A 19,740-nucleotide genomic window follows, 5' to 3' on the forward strand; every position below is an offset into this window, starting at 1 on the left:
ACTGATGGAGAGGCTGCATGGTGTGGACATTCTAGAACACACTGTGCTGAGACGTTTTGTCATCCCCCCAGTTCACTGACAAGAGCAATATGAAAGAAGGGAAGACTCCTCCAACCCTCAGCCAGACTGGAGGGAAAAGAATCCCAGAAGGAGAGAGGTTGGCCACCCCCAGAGGCTGCGCTCCTAATAGAGGCCTAGGCATTGGGTCTTGATATCCTGACCTTGCCCACTGGCTGGAACAAGTGCACATATCAGAAAAACTCAAGGGACTTGGACTGTCGTAATCCGTGCTCAGCAAGTCTGTGGCACAAATAGCAACTGGCAAATGTCAACATAAAATTCCTCAAAATGGACCAATCTTCTTTCGTTTAAAAAAAAAAAAGACTCTGCAACTGTAAATGGCAAAATGCCAATTTTTGTGGCATATGAACTGCATCTCAAAAAACAAGGAGTTGAGACTAGAGAGGTGGCTCAGTGGCTAAGAGCACAGGCATTCTTCCAAATGACCTGGATTTGATTCCAAACACCAACATGGAGGCTCACAACCACCTGTAACTTCAGTTCTAAGGGACCCATGCCCTCTCCTGGCTTCCACAGACACCGTACAGACACAACACATGGACACTCATACAGACAAAAAATATTCTAACACTTAAGCTTTAAAGGCATTTCCTTCTCCACCCTAAGTCCAAGTTATGTCTTAATGCTTACTTTGATGTTAATAGATGCTTCGCTCCATTAATTAATAGTCTCCAAAGCCTGCTTTCCATGATGAGGGATAGCTTCCGTTCCTTGAAATTCAAAGAATACAGCGAAGAGTGAATCTGGCATTACAGAGTATATTGAAGCCAGAGCGGTTAAAACCTGACATGGAATGGCACTGACCATATTAGCATAGGTCAAGTCAGCACAGAGGCCCTGGCTGATGAAGCTTTCTATGAAGAAGACCACAAAAATAACCTGGGGGGGGGGGAACATTCTATCTGATAAAGCAAACAATATTCTTCACCTTCTCAGTCAACTTCTGGGACCATTTAAAAAAATCCCACAGGACCCTGTGTCGTCTGAGCTACATGCTCACCAAATCCCTCACACTGAATCAAGACGCAAGGCCATCCATCTTGTGTAAATGTAAGCTTTGGCTACAATTGATACGGTCACCCTTAAGAAGTGACTGCAGGATGGTACCTGTGCACTGATGTCTCCAAGGGAACCAGAGTTCCTCCAGAATGTCTTTTTTGGAGGTCACGACATGCCACCCCTGTCATCAGCAGAGCAACACAGGAAGAATGATAACTAATTTTGCCCAGACTCCTTCAGAGCTGTTTCAGAAGTGAGGAATGTGATGCCCAGCATTTATCTGTGCTTGCTACCCGACGGAACTGTGTGTACACATGTGCACACGGGATACTTGGCCATACATGCAGATGAATGAAATGCACATGGAGGTAGAAGCTGACATTCAAGTGGCACCCAGCTACATGAATGTTCTATCTGAAGAACTAGCCATCTTTAGTCCTATAGGACCAGTCAGCAAACACTCTGCTTGACTGACTGTAGTTTCTGTTTTAGTTACAGGACTCTGCTAGCAGGAAAGAGAAAGTTGCCACAGTGAATATGTGAATCAGGGAGTGCAGTCTCTTCTATTAAAACTAATTTATAAAAACAGGAAGTGAGCTGGGTTTGGTCTCTAGGACCACAGCCATTGCTCTCTGCCTCCTGCTATGTGTAATGGAAGTCTACACTCTTCAAGAAGTAATGAAGTCACTTAAGAACCTGAGGAACCTTCCTGATGCGGCCTCATCTGGTAAGTCATAGACTAGAATTTAAACTTTAGGTGATTTGGTGTTCACTGTGCCACATGAGAGTTTCCAAAGACACAGGAAAGCGCCAATGGCTGTTTTCCCTGAAACAAGCAGATCCAGTTGGCCATCCTTTGAGGGTTCATGTCTGCCTTTTGTCTTTGCTCTTCCCATGAAGCTGTTAACATCTGCCTTGTTGGTTTGTCTGATTGATTGTTTCCATCTTTAATATGTCATATCTGACCTGCTTTGAGACAAAAAAAACCCCTAAAGTGACCAATTTTCTTAATCTGTGAATGGTGACAGATTAAGAAACACAAGTGTGGGACTTGTCATTTCTACAGAACTACCTCATGGATTTCTGTACTGTGGTCTAATTCCTTGTTTACTATGCACACCTACTGTTAATCCATCAATGAAGAGATCGCTCAGTGGGTAAGACAACTTGCTACAAAAGCAAGAGGACCTGAGTTCAGTTCCTCAGCCTGTATGAAAAGGTGGGGCATGGCCCATGCGTGCCTGAACCCTACCATTTCTGGAAGAATGCAGGCAGATATGAGAAGCTCACTGGCCAGCTAGCCTGGCCAAAAGAGAGAGAGAGAGAGAGCTTTAGCTTCAGTAAGGACCCTATCTCAAAAATAAGGTGAGCAATAAAGGATACCCAACATCCTCTTCTGGCTTCCACATGAGCACACACTAGTGCATGCACATGCACACACACTAAAATTTATATATGTGCAAGAGACCACTTTGTGGGCATGTATGCACCTATACAGACATAGTCATTTTCTCCTTTGGTAAATATTGAATTCTTAAATATCAGTCACTGATCTAAGTACTTGAAACACATCAATGAACACAAAGATTAGAAAGTAAGCTGCAAACAAACAAAGCAGCCAACACAGTGCTGACATCATCACAAATGCACATTTAGATCCGTCTAATCATTTTTGCCCTGAAGGAGAAATGGATCTAAATTGGTAAACACAGCAAATTAGTAATCACAGTTGTTAGGAAGGCAAACACGCGTGCAAACACACACACACACACACACACACACACACACACACAAACCCCTCTTTCTAAGTACTTTCAGGTCACCAGGTTAAATGACAGGTTACAAAACTTCTAAGGCTGCCCTTCTCACTGCACTGCCCCCCCCCAAACGGTTCTACTTAATAAGTCGAAGTCCCAATCACTCACTCCAATTTTCTTTGTTTCTCATTTCCTGCCTCTTTCCTCCCTAAGCCCCAGAAGGCAAGGGGGCTAGCAGACTGCTGGGGGTAGGGTGGGGGGGTGAGCATGTTCAAAGTGGTCACCTTGGACTTGGATGCTTTAAAACTGTGTTTTCAACTGTTAATAATGCTATAAATCTTTGTGATCTGAGAGGTGACTGAACAAGAATCCTAGCCCTGGTTTCAGATTCATTTTAAGTAGACTAATTAACAAAGCACCCTCTTTCCTGGTGAATGAAGTTGGGCTCGCAGTCCCCGAGCTTTTGGGAAAAAGAAAATATAAGCACTCACAAGCTATCAGCAGTGTTCCAGAGAGAAAAGAACCAGAGTACTGAACTCTAGAAGGTGCTTAGGGCAGAAGAAGAAATGACTCAACTCAGTGGAGCCTCATAGACCTCAAGAAGTAGCGCCCACAAAACTGCCACTGTATAGAGAGGGCTACAACATTTTCCCTCCAGTGCCTCTGGTCATGAGCACCCATTTGTGAGCAGGCAATACTACGGTCCTCCCAGAGCAAACCAATAATATGGTAGCATTCACAATGAAGCCAGATCTGCCATGAAACAGAAAGGCACACAAATAGCCATGATCAGTGCTTGCTGTGTGTCCCTAGATACAACATACAAATGTCTTTGGTCCCTAGGGAGTCCTGTCTCCTCTCTCCTAGTTTTGGGAATGGTAGATGCATGGTCTCCAGAGAATATCTGTACAGAACAAAGCCCAAGAGGCTGATGGGCAGCTCTCCCTGTGGAGAGAGCTCTTCCCCTCCAGGGAAGGTTGGATGGAGAGTTGCACTCTGGCTCCCTTCTCAAGACTCCTTCCTCATGATCCAGCCCCTGAGACTCTTGTGCTTCATCCCAGGACTCTACAGATGCCAATTCCTCAGACTAATCAGATTGTTGGTTTCACCTGTTGGGTAAGGGGGCTGGGAGGCGTGTGTGTGTGTGTGTGTGTGTGTGTGTGTGTGTGTGTGTGTGTGTGTGTGTGTGAAGTAAAAGTCTAAAATAGGAACTGACCACAGAGGAATGCCAAGGAAGCCCACTACATCTTATGCAAGGTCACAGAGCCAATGGTTGCTAGCACGGAAGACTAAGTGGGTAGCCAAGTTCCAATGTAAAATGGACAGTAAGCCAGCTGGGCAAAAGGAAGGCAGGGACCCCTCACTGTTTCCAGGCCCATTTGTGTCTCTACTTATTTTTAAAGGTAATTGAAATCCTAGGAATACTCTGGAAGCTCAGATTAGTTCCAGCTCTTTTGTCCTACAGCCCGGCTTCATCAGGCAGGAATGCAGTCTAGCGGCTCAGTTAGCATCTTTGCACCTTCCTCATCCACACAAATGGGATGGTGGCAACATCATCTTGGCAGTGTTACTTGGCAGAGGCAGACTCACAGCAGATGCTCAGAAAACATTACCTTCAGTGTGACTAAAACTGGCACTGAGGCTCAGGAAACATAAGGCCTTTGAAGTTGCTTCTCACTGAATTTCCTCCTGTCTCTGCCTCAGTCTCTCCCAGAGTAGACGATCTGAGTCTTAGAGAGCCAAGCCCCTTCCCAGTAAGCCAGCTATAGCCCTAAAAATATTACTATAATTCCTCTCACACACCCCTGTCTTGCCTCTGTGTACACAGAGAAGCCTCTCTGGCCTACCCTATTTTATCTAATTCCCTCATTCCAGGGGGCTCCTGCCCCATATGAAAAAACAACCCTTCAGCAGAAAGACCCCGAAGATTCTGGTCAAGCCTCTGTGTTTGCCCCCTTGGTCTGTACTATTAGCTCATTTCTTTTATCATTCTTCCTCAAAACTCCCGATATGCTGTAGATTATTCCAAACAGAGAAGGGGGAGTTTGGCCTGGGGCACAGGGTCTTCAGCCTGAACTCCAGTTCAAGTAGATCTAAAGTTCACTGAGTCAGTCTATTTCTCTATTGTCTGCCAGGCCCATTAGGAGGACCATTTTCCAGAAAGGACTGTGGACGACAGGCAATTACAGGGCCAGAAAATAGAAAGAAGAGTGTGAGTTTACAAAAGAGGGGAACCCTTTTCCTGTACGAAAGCTCATTGCCCACACCTCCTAATGGGCCTGGCTGAAGCCCAGATGGAAGTCACTATTGGGCAGTTGGCTGCAAGGCTGCACCCGCCTGTCACCCTAGGGTTTCTCACCTACCTGTTGTTGCCCAAAAAGGGACTAACTGGAGGAATTTGACTCTTTGCACAAGACATCTGCTTTGAGGGCAGTAAAGACCCAGGTGGCAATGTTTTGAAGACAAAGAAATGAAGGGCAATTACCCTGACACTTATCAGCAAGGCTACAAGGACTGAACAACCTGAGTTACAGCCAGGAAAGAACAGTTTAACAGCCTTCCCGGTGTGAGGGGTGAGCAAAGCCCAAGTTGAGTCAGTAGAAGTGAGGATGGCTGGGGAACACATCTGTGGATGTGAGAACTGCTTTGACACAATACAAGATGCTCAGAGGAGTGTCTACCATTTCCTCTGCAAAGGAAAAACAACTAGCCACCACAGACACATGCACACAACACACATGCATAAGCATGTGCACACACATATGCATGCACATATGTACTATTTGGGTAACCGAAGGCCTCTGCACTCTTCTACTCCCTATTAAGCCCCCAAATAAGTCCCCCACTCCCTATATATTTATAGGGGTAATAAAAGATCTGGAGAAGTTAGATGTTAAGAATCTATAGCAAACTATAAGGAGTCCCAACCATCTGGGTTGTTAAAACATAAATAACACAAAGTTTTACATTCTGACTGTCGTTCAGTGGTGTTAAGCATGTTTATGTTGTACATCCTGCAACACCACCCACCTTCCAAATTCTCCCATTCTACCAAACTCCATCCCTGGATTTATTTAACAATGGCTCTTCCTTCTTCTCTTCCCTGACTCATGATAACCACCATGCTACTTTGGATCTGCCAAGATCTCCCTACTCCAGGTATCTCCTACAAGAAGGACCACCGTGTTCATACTTTATGGGTTCAAGTTATTAAACTAAGTTCAATGTCTTTGAACTGCATGTTAGGTTCCATGCCTTCCTTAGTTGAATCCTCTGGGGGACACTTGGTTGTTTCCACTTTGCCTGTGACAAATGTTGATTTGAACGAGGGCACGCCTTGTCTGTTGGGAGAGCCTGTGCTACATTGATTCGGACATTGTGTTGCTTCTTGCTTTTCACCTATATTGCTTCCTTCTTAGTTCTCACTGAGGTCTGATCATTGCTTCCAAGTACACCTCTTGGTTCCCAGGAAGTTGTTTGTATGTTGGCACACTACCCTAGCTTTTCTCTGATCCCACCCAGTTTGGCTTGGCTAGATCCATACCCGGTGCATTCGGAGTCTCCAGGAGAGCCTACGGAGAGGCCCACTGCCCTACAGACTCTAGTCCTGGACCAACAAAGTCAGAACCTGTGTAGAGGAGCCTTAGTGTGATAAAGAAAGAATAAGAAAATGATGAACCATGAACAATAGCAAGTTCCTGCTCAGAGCCAGCAAAACTAGCCAACTGTGTATGATCAGAAGCACTCACCAGGGAGCACCTTGTCACCAGTACAACTGCTGGATGGGCCGATGCCAGGACAATGCATGTTAGCAGTGGGGTCTTGAACAGGTTCGTTGAGAGGAAGATGAGAAAAAGACAGGGATAGGGCTGGAAGCTGACCAGGTGAAGGACAATTAGAATAGGCAGAGGCTTCTTCAGTATAGAATTTGTTTGGACAAAATAAAAGGGAAGTATTCACCTATGACCTTTGAGGCTAAACAAAATTTACAACAGCATTTCAACTACAGTCTTGATTTGAGGAGCGAGCATTCATGAACAGACAGAAAGCCCACTCCAACCCATTGCTCATCTGAACCTTGAGAGATGGGAGTGTGTTATGTCACTTTAAAAGTTTCAATTACATTTTGATTGGTTGCTTGATTGATGTGGTATATGCTTTGGCACCAGTGTAGAGGTCAGAGGACAACTTTCCTAAGTTGGTTCTCTCCTTTACCATGTGAAATCTTAGGGGTCACATTCATGTGGTCAGGCTTGCATCCAGTGAGCCCTCTCACTGTCTCACCTTTAGTCATCTTTCAGAGGGGACTGATAATAGCTCAAAGAGCATTTAGACATATTTTTCATACAAGAACCAATCCCTGGCTAATTTCAGATTGTCCAATAGATTGATCTAACACTGTAAGTGTACTATAGTCCAAGAACAAAAATCTTACCTCCAAACCCCTCGAATCTCTTCTCCAGTGTATGTGCATGTGTGTGGTAAGTGGGTCCCTGTGAATGTGTGTGTAGATACACTCTTCCTCATGTGCCAGCCTGAGTGCACGTGGAGAGACCAGAAGTCAACAGAAGGTGCACCTTCCTGCATCACTCTTGCCTGACTTTTCAAAAGCTTGGTACTACATTTATTTACTTCAGGTCATATTTTTGGTACATATTTATTTACTTGTGCAGGGTCGCCCCACAGCACAAGTGTGGAGCTTAGAGGGAACGGCTTGCAGGAACTGGCTCTCATGTGTTGTGGACATTGAACTCAGGTCATTAGGCTTCGTAGGGAGGTAGACAAGCTAACCAGCAAGTTATCAGAGCTTCCCATGTCTGCCTCTCTGGTACTGAGGTGTGTACACGTCACAGCATCTGGCTTTGATGTGTGCTGGGACTCCTGACTAAGGTCATCAATCTTGCTAAGCAAGTGCATTACCCATGAATCATCTCTCCAGCTTCAGCATTTATGTTTGTTTGTTTGTTTGTTTGTTACGTTCCTGCCTTATCCTGGCATCACACACTCAAAGTGTAAACTTTATCACATTTTCTGCATTATTTTATCACTTCCCATTTCGTAACAATAATATGCAGTGATTACTACACAGTGGGTGTCTACCTCTTTATTATAGCTACGGTTTTGTTGACATAAAGCCTTACAACTAATCACTTGGTGTTCCATGAGGGGGAAAACACCCTTCCTTTGTGGCCGTCAGTTAAGGGGACAGCCTGGGGCTCTCTGGAAACCCTGTCTCTCTTACAGATGTCACAGTTGGTGGGTTCAGTTAGCGCCTTGATGGATTCATTGTGTGGGTCACTGTGAATCCCTAGTTTTTCTTAACCAAATCTCATAATTGTTGTTATGGTTTATGTCTGAATATCTCCCAAAGGCCCTCATGATAATGGCTTGGTCCTCAGCTTGGTATTACTGAGAGATGGCAGAACCTTCATTAGATAGGGATTCATGGAAGAAAGGTCACTGGGAGTATGCCTCCACAAAGGACATTGAGACTCTGTTCCCTTCTCTCTCTTTGCTACTCGGAACCCTGAGATGAGCAGGCGTCTTCTGTTAAGGGTTCTCACCATGATGTACTATTCCACCACGAGCTCAAAGCAATGGAACCAGGTGGCCATGGACTGAAACCTGAGACCTTGAGCAATAACAAACCTTTCCACCATTTTTTGTTTGTTTTTTTGCCTAAGCTGTCATCACTTCTACACAATGCTAACATGCCTGTGCTTTCTCTCATAGTCTTGACTTATGGGCAGTTTTCTTGGGCAGTCTTCAGAGTTTTGGTCTTTCAGTTTCCACATCGAGAAAGGGTATGAGGAGTGCTGTAATTCTCAGCTTGTTTCTGCTCATCCTAAAAGCTGGTTTGCAATGCCTTCTTGTCACTCATCTTTGGGGGCCTTCAATGACTGAACACAGTGGGTGTCCCTTGAGTGTCTTTGCATCTTGCTGAAACTGGATATGAGACATATCTTTGCTCCGCACTTTACCATGAAAACAACCCCAGGCTCCCCTTTCTCGTCAGCACAAAGAAGAAAGGTGTGAGTTTCATAGCTACTCTGCCACCCTTCATGCCTTGGCCCTTCTGTTGCTTCAGCATGGAGTCTCTTCAGTGCAGCTCTGAGGAGTCCTGCTGAGTACCAGCATATCAACACCAGGGTTACCCTTGTACCTGGAATCCCTTCACCCTCTTTTCTCTGTCCACTCTGCTTCTCTGGGGTTCCTCCAGACTCCTTGGTGACCATGTCTTTCATGATGACTCAGTTTGAAATTATTAAGGGAACCAGTGAACAAATCCAATCCTCATCCAACGTGAACATTCTCCCCATCCCCACCCCAAAGACATCGATGCTGCCTATCCTTGAGGTGACATGTGGCCACCTGACATGGGCCTCGGGCCAGCTTGCTGGCCCAGTGAAGTCTGCCCAGAATCACTGGGAGGAGTTTCATGTGAAAACATTCTGTTGCCCAGCAACCACTCCACAGAAGGGGTCCTGCCCATAAAAAGATGGACCCCCTCCATGTCTCCTTTCTCTTCTATGCCCAGCCCTGGGGCTGCGCTCTAAAAGGGGACAATTCTACAGGGAGCCTCAGGTCCTTTAGAGCGCCATTCACTCTGAAAACTGACGGAAACAGTTATGGTAACCTCCTCTTCAATCTTACCGATCATGTGCATATCCAGCCAATTTGTGCCTGCTATGATATTGTCTGATGAACATGTATGAATGGGAAGGAGTTGGGAGTTGGACTGGACTCAGAGCAGGGTAGGGAAGGAGTGGTGAACAGATGCACCCCACAGGGACGCTGTTATCTGGCCTCCCACCTTAGCCCCTGGAAAGGAAGAAGAGAAAGAGCTGGACTGTTTCCTACCACAGAGGTGATCTCACTGGGGCTCTAGCCTCTCTCCCAGTTCATGTCATTCCGGTGCTTTGTCCGTGTTTCAGATTCCACAGGAGAGAGAGGAAGGAGTGGGGAGACGAGGGACTGCAGGCGGGGGAGACAGTATGCATATCACCTGTCCCTCTCTTCCATGCACTAATGCTGCCTTATCACTCTGACGGTGTTACTGACAGGTGACATGTTGACAGCCCGAAAAGCAGCGGCTTCCTTGAAGCCTGAAAATAAAAATGAAGCCCATCCTGAGATGAAGCCAGTTGGGAGTGGGGGGAACCCTGATTGCCACATCATCGGGAGCATTCTCTCAGGACATCTCTCATCCCTCTCTGGCCTCCAGAAAAAGAGAAAACACAGAAATGGTAGAACTACTAAAATTCCCAGAGCCGGTGAATTCAGCTGGTGTGTTCAGTGATAGCCATGTGGCCCCCATTTTCATCCACAACTCAGTGCCTTTTGCACGGAACTACAAAACGACAAGAAATCAGTGGAAATTGCATGCTAGTGGACTATATTAAGTACGCACACTTCAGCTCAGGGTGTACATCTGCACCCAGAGCTACAGTGAAGACACAGGGCCCACCATGATCATGTGTATCCTGTTATGTCTTTACAGCTTCCAGTGAGAGACAACAGTACTTGTCTAAACCCGGTGCCCATCCCTGTCATAGATGCCCAGTTGGAGACCAGATGTTGCAGTCAATGAGTGATGTGCCCTTTCATGCTCACGGGGGCTAGAGCTTTATAAAGCAGTGATGTCAGGCACCACAGCCACAGTCTCTGCTAGGAGCCTCCTGTCAGGCCCCAGTCACCAATCACCTGGCCATGCAAGTCAATGTGCAAGTCACACCACAGACAAGAGCATGCATTTGGGCAGATGTGCCTGATAGCAGATGTTGGCATTCAAGTCATCTCTCACACAGGTGTCCAGGTAACTAACAACAAAGAAAGTCTAACCCATTATAAATGCAATTGCTAACTCTAGACCTTGACCTCTGCTAGAGGTGTGTGCTCAGAAACAAAAATAAATAGAAAGGACTCAAGGGGATAGTTAGTGGGTGGTAACGGTGTTTACTGTAATCATGAGGACCTGGGTTCAGATTCCCAGAACCCGCAAAAACTGAACATGGCTGCTGGAACCTATAAACCCATCTCAAAGAGAGCAAGGAGCAGAGACAGGAGGATTGCCTAGGCTCATTGGCCACTCAGCTTAGATAGAAAACTGAAGCTTCCGGTTTCAGTGAGAGACCCCATCTCAAGAACAAAGAAGGGAGCAACAAGAGATACACATTCCACATTCTCCCCCAGGTTCTACATCCAGGCATACACACTCACATATATCCACCCTGCCACACAGGTATACAACATAAACATAAGAAATGAGGGACTCGGGGCAGAGCACTCTGGGCCCCCAAGCTTGACCTGTAGCACTGAAAAGAAGCAATGAAGATCACCAGAGAAACAGACTGAGCTATGCAAAGGACACCAGGGTTTGCAGGAATCCTCTGCAAAGGCATCCTGGCAGAATCCCTGAGTGTTTACAGTCGCTGGGCCTGAAGAGCATCCCAAATGTGTAACTGACTCTTCCATTATGTCATGTACCAGATGACAAAAGAGTGACCAACTAAGGTCCCCAGCCCCAAGCAAGGCCCCTCCCCTTCAGTCTCTTTAGCTAAACATAGCTCTGTCATCAGGGTTTCTCACAGGAGGACCCCTGCAGCTCTCACCTGTCACACTCCTGACAGGCCCTGACAGGGTCCAGATAGTCTCCTCCCTGCCACTCTCCCCTAAGTGCTCTTTGGCATGTCTAAGATAAAGATATCCCTCCATTCCCAGGAAAGACCATGACTGCTTCCTAGGAGTCGCATGCTCTTGATGTCTGATAAGACCCATGTTTCTGAAGAAAGTATTGTCCTTGAGAAAAGCATACGTGCTCATTTTTCTACATAGTTTTAAAGTCCTAAAGTGCAAGGAAGGATTTGATTTTTAAAAAAGGCTTAAAGCATGTTTATGTTGATGTGGAAGAAATCAGTGGCTAGACTCCCTCATGATCAGTGTTACAAGACAGTGGCTCTTGACTCTCCCAGGCCCCAGAGCCCCCTGAGGTCCTGGTGAGGCAGAACCACACAGAAGTCTAAGAGATGTGTAATGCAAGGGAATTGTCCCAATAATGGGAAGATGGTCCTTTCTCAGCACATGGTATTGGTGTTGTGATAGAATCGCAGCTCATATCCGAACAGACCACACCAGGCTAATGCAGTTCCATGTGAGAGGTTTATTGTGGGAGAAGGGGGTGGCGGAAACAAAGAGGGAGAAAGAGAGAGAAGGGGCAAAGGTCAGGGAGATTCTACTTTTTATTTAGACTGTGACGTAAAGTCTCACAGGTAAAGGTGGGAGGTAAACCCTGTGGCCGCTGGGAATGTATGACGATTACCATGGGAACAGATGCACGGCTTTCTGTTGCCTATGGGTGAGGTCATCGCTGGGTTCGGAGGTGAAGGACTTTTCCTGATACCAACAGTTGGGAGTCAGAATCTCTTTCCGTGCCCTCTGTCAAGTGATGATTTCTAGAGATGGCTCATAGCAAGGAGTTGGGAGGAGAGGACAGACCAAACAAACAAACAAACAATACCAGCAAACAAACAAACAAACAAAACCCAAGGGCGGAAACCAGGTGAGACAGGAAACAAAAGTAAGACAGCCAACTTGATAACCAAACAGAATAACGAAGGCTTGCTTCCAAGGTCTCCCATTCAAACCCTCAAGTGTGTTTAATATAATGTAGGGCACAAACGGGGAAAGGCAGGAATGAAGGTAGAAATATGACAAGTCCTAACCAGAGGCAGAATCACTGAAAGGGTAAAGGAAGCTGCAAAAGGATAAAGGTTCACCTGGGTTGGCCCAAGGCTGGAGAGGGGAATCCAGCAATGTGGGACAGTATCCTGCAGCCTGCTTCTTGGAGAAGCACTCACCCTCCCAGCTCCTACTATCTAAGGCTATAGAGCTCACAAATTTGCTTCTATTGCTGGTCTCAATGTGTTTTTCCTTCAGAGTGTAACCAATGTATAAAGAAAGGAGAAAGACAGGGGAAAGGGTTAGAGAAAAAATGAAGACTGAGGGTGACCAGGAAAGCAAGGTGAGGTTTCTGAAAATTATGGGACCTCCTGAGGCCTGTTCTGGATCTGCAAAGAGAGAAATCAGACTGAAATTGGCCAAAGATAATTTCAAAGTCACCTTCTAGTTCTTGAATACTTTTTGAGACTACAGGATATATTTTTTTCAATCCTGAATATAATTCTGGAAATATAGGAAAACCCACTAAATCCATGCATACCAAACAACTCTCCTGAATCGCCTCTGTGGGAAGTGTGCCCTAGAAGCCAATTGACCCCCATCCCCACGAGCTGACCTTCTTGGTGCCAAGCCCACAGCCAACGTCTTGGCACACATTGAGGCTTTTTTTGGCCTCTCCCTAAAAGTCAACGTTGCCAAGCACTGCAGGGCCCCAGGAACTGAAAAAGAAAATGTCCCAGAACCTATGTTTGATGGCTCTGGGATAAACCTGACAGCCGTTGGAATTTGAATCTGTGGGCTGTGCCAGGGGTAACTACCTGGGTGGGAAGAAATAAAGGCTATTTCACTGAATTTGAAAGAGGCAAAACAAATTCACCACTGTCCACCAATGCTAGGTCTCTGCTAATGATCATTAAATAACCAACCTACTAAATCATGTCTTGGCATTTGTGCTGGGTTATTCTAACGGTTTGTTTGCTTTCTAAACAGAACATAGTTGGGGCAATAAAAATGAAGTCAGGAGATAAACTCTACCACTTGATGGCGTTCTGTTTACCTTTGGAAAACATCAGCTAGATTTATTGCAAGCCAGCTAAACGTGCATGCCTCCTTCCCTGGGAAATCAAACTCACAAGATCTCATCTGGCCCTCTTCATTTTTTTTTTTTTTTTTTTTTTTTTTTTTTTTTTGCAACAGTTTGTTTTCTAAGAGGGAAGAGGTAGTCTTTGCTCCAGCTCAGCTAAGCATGGAATCTTGCTTGCAATGCACTTACATTATTTTAAAACTTTGTTTTTGTCTCTGGTTAACTATGAAAAAGAAAGGGATGAGCAACAGATGCCCCAGCCTCCAGACAGTTCTAAGACTGGGAGCGACTGCTCAAGCCTGTGACAGCAATGTGTCTCATAACTTGTACCACACATCCACCCTGCTGGTCCAACACACAGGAAGCTGTGCAAAGATTCCCTGCACTGATCCGAAGTTCATGATGCTGTAATCAGAGGCGCCGATGAAATGATCCTTAAGCCATACCTGATACATAGCAAGAGAGAGCATCAATTATCAGTGGGTTCTTGGCTCTCTGATCCTGGGTCATTTCCTGAACATAGTCCTTGGCTCAAGTTGAAAATTACAAATGTTTTAAATGCTTATGTTCACATTGGTTACCTTGGGAGTTTCTAGTCATTATAAGCATCTACCTGCCGAACAACAGAAAACACTATCACTAAATACGCCGAGGAAGTGTGCATTAGTAAATGTCAGTTACTACATGTATTCTTTGTCTCCTGACCTGCAGAATGCAGTTTCTTCCACCCACCGATCTAGTCCTTCAAACACACAACGATGGTGTGCTGATCTGCCTCCCATAGGATCTTTGTGGTTGAGTTGTTCTTGTCCTGGATTTGGAGCGAAAAGATGAGGTGTTAGCCTACTTTCTTGAATCCTCTTATAACTAGGGGATTATATTTACATCATATTATATCTACATGTATATAGCTACATTATACACTCCTAGTGGTTACAGTGAATTTTAAAATAATGCTGAAGCGCACGAGGAAGGATTGCTTCGGTGGTCAGAAGTTTAGCCTTGAATGGGTTAGATGGTTGCTAAGGATTTTCCCATTTTCTTTTCAGAAGATTGGCCATCGTGGCTAGAGTTGGTAGACTCTGATGGGGACAAGAAAGACCCCACTGTTATTTTCTGTTCGTAGCTTGGCAAGCTCTTTCCTCAGTCACTATAGGTGAGGTTCTCTTCTGATAGCCACACATTACAAGACAGACAACGTGTGCTACTATACTAGCACTGAAAGTATCCTTTAAATATGTATTTTATTATTTATGAGCATGTGTGCACATGCATGTGAATGCATGCACATATGCATACAGGTTCCCTCAGAGGGCATAGTAGAATATCAGATACCAAGGAGCTGGACTTGTGTTGAAACAACTGAATAGGATTTTTAGAATGATGAAATTCCTTTGTATGACACATACATATACCAAATGGCAGAGGGGTTCAGCACACGGTACCTCACTGCATGCATGATACATGACACTATACATATGTCCACCCCACAGACTTCACAACGCAAGGCATAAGCACTAATGTCAGCTATGAGCTGCAGTTAATATTAATGTATTGATGGTGGTTGTTACTGGTCATAACAGACGTACCACACAAATACAGGCTGTTGATAATGGGGGAGGTGAGGAGAAAGGGAGAAATTTTGAGATTCATTTTGGGTTTTGCTCAGATTTTTTTGTATAAACCTAAACTTCTGTGCAACAAAAGTTATAGAGAAGTGTTGTAGAAAGAGCCCTGGACCAGGACTCTGGGGTCCTGGGCTTTAGCCAACCTCCCCAGGACACTGGGCACAGTCTGTGGTACAGTGAGCATCACATCACGGCTGCTCTGAGCTTCCTGGACCTCAGAGGGTTGCCCACCAAATACAACCATCTGCATCCGTACTCTATAAACATTAATTCCTAAACACGCTCAGCTCCTGCTTACATCTACAAACAGTGTCTTCTTAGTGTTAGGAACAAACACATGCTCTAAGGAATGTGAACAGAAGACAGAGTGACAATATCAGGTAGCCTTTCCAGGCTCTGAAAGTGCTGCCTCTTGCGGGAGCCACACCTAAGCTACCACAAGAAAGCTTCACAGGCTCATGAGCCTGACCCTCAAGACACTTGAAAGTACAGATGCTGGAGGCCACGGGGCTGCTCGCTCAGTTACAAGCTGTTCTTCTCCTGCCCCTCTGTAGAAAAAGTCCAGGACCGTATCTGTACATAATGAGACCCAGCACTCACACAAACAAAACCCCAGAAAATGGTCTGCCATTTTCTGAAAGGTTCATTCCTGGTGATTTGTAGGTACATTTTTCCGGGAAGGATGGAGACAAAAAGACGAGGATGCACGAACAGGAGCTCAGACAGTGCTGGATACTTAGAATAATCCAGGGACGGGAAAACATTCCACCGATCTTTTCTTCTGACGACAAAGAAGAGGAGAAGGAGGAAGAGGAGGAGAAGAGGGAGCAGGAAGAGGAGGAGGAAGAAGAAGACAAAGAAGAAGAATCATTTTCTATAATAATTACTCTGCCAAGCACAGAATATGTAGTCAAATATTGAGTGACCTCAACCACGATTTTATTTTAAAACTCACTTGGTGACATGTCACCTTCATGGCTGTTTGGCAGGCCTGGCGTGTGGCCAGTGGCGAGAGATTGCATGAGCAATGCTGAGCAAGACACAGCCCGGCAGCTTGCCATACCGTCACCCACTCTTCTGCAGGCTGTTCCTTATGCTAAACAGTGACAGCTGGGGAAAGTCTGGAAGCTGGAGAGTCCAGTAGATGGATGAATGAGGACTCGGGTCTCGGGAGGCCTATACGTAAGTGGATGTTATTCTAAAGCTTTGGTGGTGTTTGGCCAGTGTTCCACTTTTGCTGACTATTCAGGGGTCATGAGTTAAGGGAAGCAAAGTGGTCATGGTGATCTGGCTGGATTAGATTCCTGGGAGGGAAACAAAAAGAAGAGGACCATTCATGGCTGTGCTGTGCTTTGTCTCCCTGAGTCCACCTCCTTAGTAGGAGAGTGGTTTTTCCATCACAAAGGTGTTAAGAGTGTGAACCATCACCTGTGTGTTCTGTCCTGGGAGAGGACACTTGACCTAGAGTATCAACACCACAGCCTTCAACTTCCTGTCAACTGACCTCTTTTCCGGGACCTTAGCACATGACTTCTCTCTGAGGAGATGAGTGGGACTCTGTTGTCTTCTGACTGCAAAGGCAAAGCTTCATTCTCTCCCCAAACCTCCTGGCACCTCAGAATGTGTTCTCCATCTTAAAGAGCCTGTGAGTTACATTTTAGACCAAGTTTCTCCCCAGCCTGTTAAATCCCAAACCCCTTCCCCAAATGCATGATGCTTTTGGAATCTTAGATTTTCCCATTAAGCCAAAGGTGCTAACAGGGAAGAAGAGCGACAGTTCCTACATAATCCCAAGAGAGCCATGACCAAGACAGTCTCTCCTTTCCGCTTACAAAGCTTCTCCCTCCTCCTTGGGGTAAAACTGAATCCATTAATTTTCTGGTCAGCCTTGGTTCAGGCTGATCCTCATTACTGAGAAATTCTTTACCTTGCTTGGCTAGGTGTTGTCACACTACCTCGTGGTGACCTCTTCTGGCCCCAGGAAATCTCAAGGATGACAGACACCCAACAGGCAGGGGAACTAAGTCATGTAACGTTTACAGAGTTTTCACCCGGGGCTCTAATGCATATGCCAGACTCTCCTGAGCTCATCCTCGCCGCTTTTCTGGCTTGGCCTTATGACCCTGAGGAGTCACAGAAACCTCCCTGCTGCCTCCACACAGGACCAGAGCTGGAAAATCTCATCCCTCAGCTCTGAGATAATTATAGTCCTGGTCTACCCCTGCAGAGATTATGGAGCAAAAAAAGCTCAAAACTCACCAGGTGGTGCAGAACCCCTGGAAATACCTTGAGTTGGTGGGTCAAGCTCCCTGAAGGATTTTCCCATTAGTACTGGCTGAACTCTACCATTCCTGTTCCCTGCCTTGGAGAGGCTAAGTGGAATTCACACCTGTATTTGCTGGCCATTCATTATAGTACCTTTTCCCCAGCCAATGACAAGATTGATTAATGATTCAGGCCCTGTCTTTTGTGTGTACTCAATAAATATTTGCTGATCTGGCCCAGAGTTAAATCTTAATACCCAGGGATCTCTCAGACCTGTTCCAAGTTCTTAATCCTGGAGACAGAGACCATCTGAGCTGGCAGAAATCAAGAAATTGGTTCCACTGTACTTGTAAGTAAAGATACCTCTGGAGACAGGTTTGATGCAGGCCCAGCCTGGAGACCAAGCAGTGTGACCCTGAATGGGGGACACTTGCTTAGAAGTTTCAGAGGAAACTGAATAGTCATGTACTTCACCAAAGTATTCTAGTTTTAAGTCTGAGTTCATCTGTAAATCTTCAACTTGTTGGCGAGAAAGCTGAGATCTGAGGCTTTTTATGGGCCCCTGCCCAGCACACTTGCCCCAAACAGAACCCAAGTCAGCACCAGGAACCAGGGGCTGTGTGGGGGAGAGTCAGCCCCAGTATGCTGAGGTCTTCCTTTAGACAAGTGAAGAAACCAAATTCCTTTGCTGACCCAACTGACAGCTGGTTACTGGCTGTACCTTAAAGGTTTCTCCGTACCATTTCCAGTTCCTCCTTCCTCCACACACCCCCAAAAAGCACCTGACTCTTTTCATTTCATTTGGTCTAGAGCTATCACTCCCCCAGGTGCTATTTAGGTGATTAGTCTGTTTTTCTCAGCAGTGCCCAAAACAAACTGCCTTCCTTCCAGCTCCGGCCTCAAGCTAAGAATAAACAGATCAATCAGCCCTGGAGGATACCAACAGCCCAGAGAAAAGCCACAGACAATGAGCCCTCTGGGCTTGTCAGGTGGGAAAAATGTAAGGGATCTTAGATCCTGTTAAGGCTGCCATTTGTTAGATAGAATCTCAGAATCTATAGCAGGCAGGGTCCTCAGCTCAACTCTCCGTATTACAGACGAGAAAATTAAGGCCTGGCTCTTCAGGCCTTTTAACAATGCAGAATTGAGCACAATGCGTGTGCTTTCGAGCTCATTTCTAGTTTCATTTTTCTCTCGTTGAACAGCAAGGCTCAAAGCAACAGAGCAGCAAAATCTTGGTTGGGGAGAACAGAAAATTCGAATCAGCCCTGAAATGCAGGAATCGTAGATCACCACAACAGCTCCAATATGTGCTCCTGACTAGGGCATCCATCACTGGCCGCTGGAGCCCCAGCCAGGGCTCTTAAAGGAAACATAAGAGACCGGGAGCACAGACTTTGTGGTAGGGGTAGTCAAATTGTGTTTGGTTTGTCAATACCCTTTCAAATCATACTTTGGCCCATACTTAAGTACTATATCAGAAACAACAACCTAGAAGCTGTTCTGGTCTGGTGGCCTGGAGCAGGTGGTAAGGTGACACTGAACTATGCAGTTTATTGATTTTGAGAGCTTAATTCAGATAGTATTCTGTTTACATTTTTGGAGTTAATGGTATACTTTTTAGTGAAAAATCTATTTTCTGTAACATATACAGAACTGTCCATTTGGGCTATTTTAAGTATGCATTTCACTGGCACCTCATACAGTTCCATATTGTGTAACCATTGTCACCATCGGACAATGGGACACTCATCTCGAACTGGAACAGCCAATAAAGATGACAGACCCAGGAGCCTCCTGGCACATTATCATTGACTACGTACTGGCAAATAAACTGAAACCTTGAGAGAAGGAGATGGAAAACCACTTAATGCGAAAATAAAAGACATTTCTCCTGCTTCTAAAAGTCTATCGGGATATAAGACAATTGATGAGGGCATCGATATTGAGAGCAGACCTGTGGCTCAAGCTCAGAAATAAGTATCTTATCCAAAGCACACAGCCCAGCTGGGACAGAAGAGAGACTGTCACCTCATACTGGCCCAGCACTAAATTTTTCTCAGCCCCATTGGCCCATTTGTCAGTTCAGTCATCAACTAAACAAACCTTAGCCAGGAGTTCTCAGGTCCTGTGCAAGACCTTACTAGTGGGGTGGGGGAAGGGGTTTGACACCAGAGAGAAGTTCCCCATCTCAAAAGAGAAGAAGAAAGGGGAATGGGGGAGGACCTGTGTGAAGAGCTACTGGGGG

The 19,740-nt window shown here is 45.6% G+C and overlaps 1 protein-coding gene across 1 annotated transcript in view; it reads right to left on the reverse strand.

Moving 5' to 3' along the window:
* KIF26B (kinesin family member 26B) overlaps nt 1-19,740 on the reverse strand; it is a gene marked incomplete at its 3' end in the record, with an annotated part of 389,216 nt that overhangs the window by 261,044 nt on the left and 108,432 nt on the right. The window lies entirely within an intron of this gene.

Source organism: Micromys minutus (assembly GCF_963924665.1).
Source record: "Micromys minutus genome assembly, chromosome: 1".
NCBI lineage: Eukaryota > Metazoa > Chordata > Mammalia > Rodentia > Muridae > Micromys > Micromys minutus.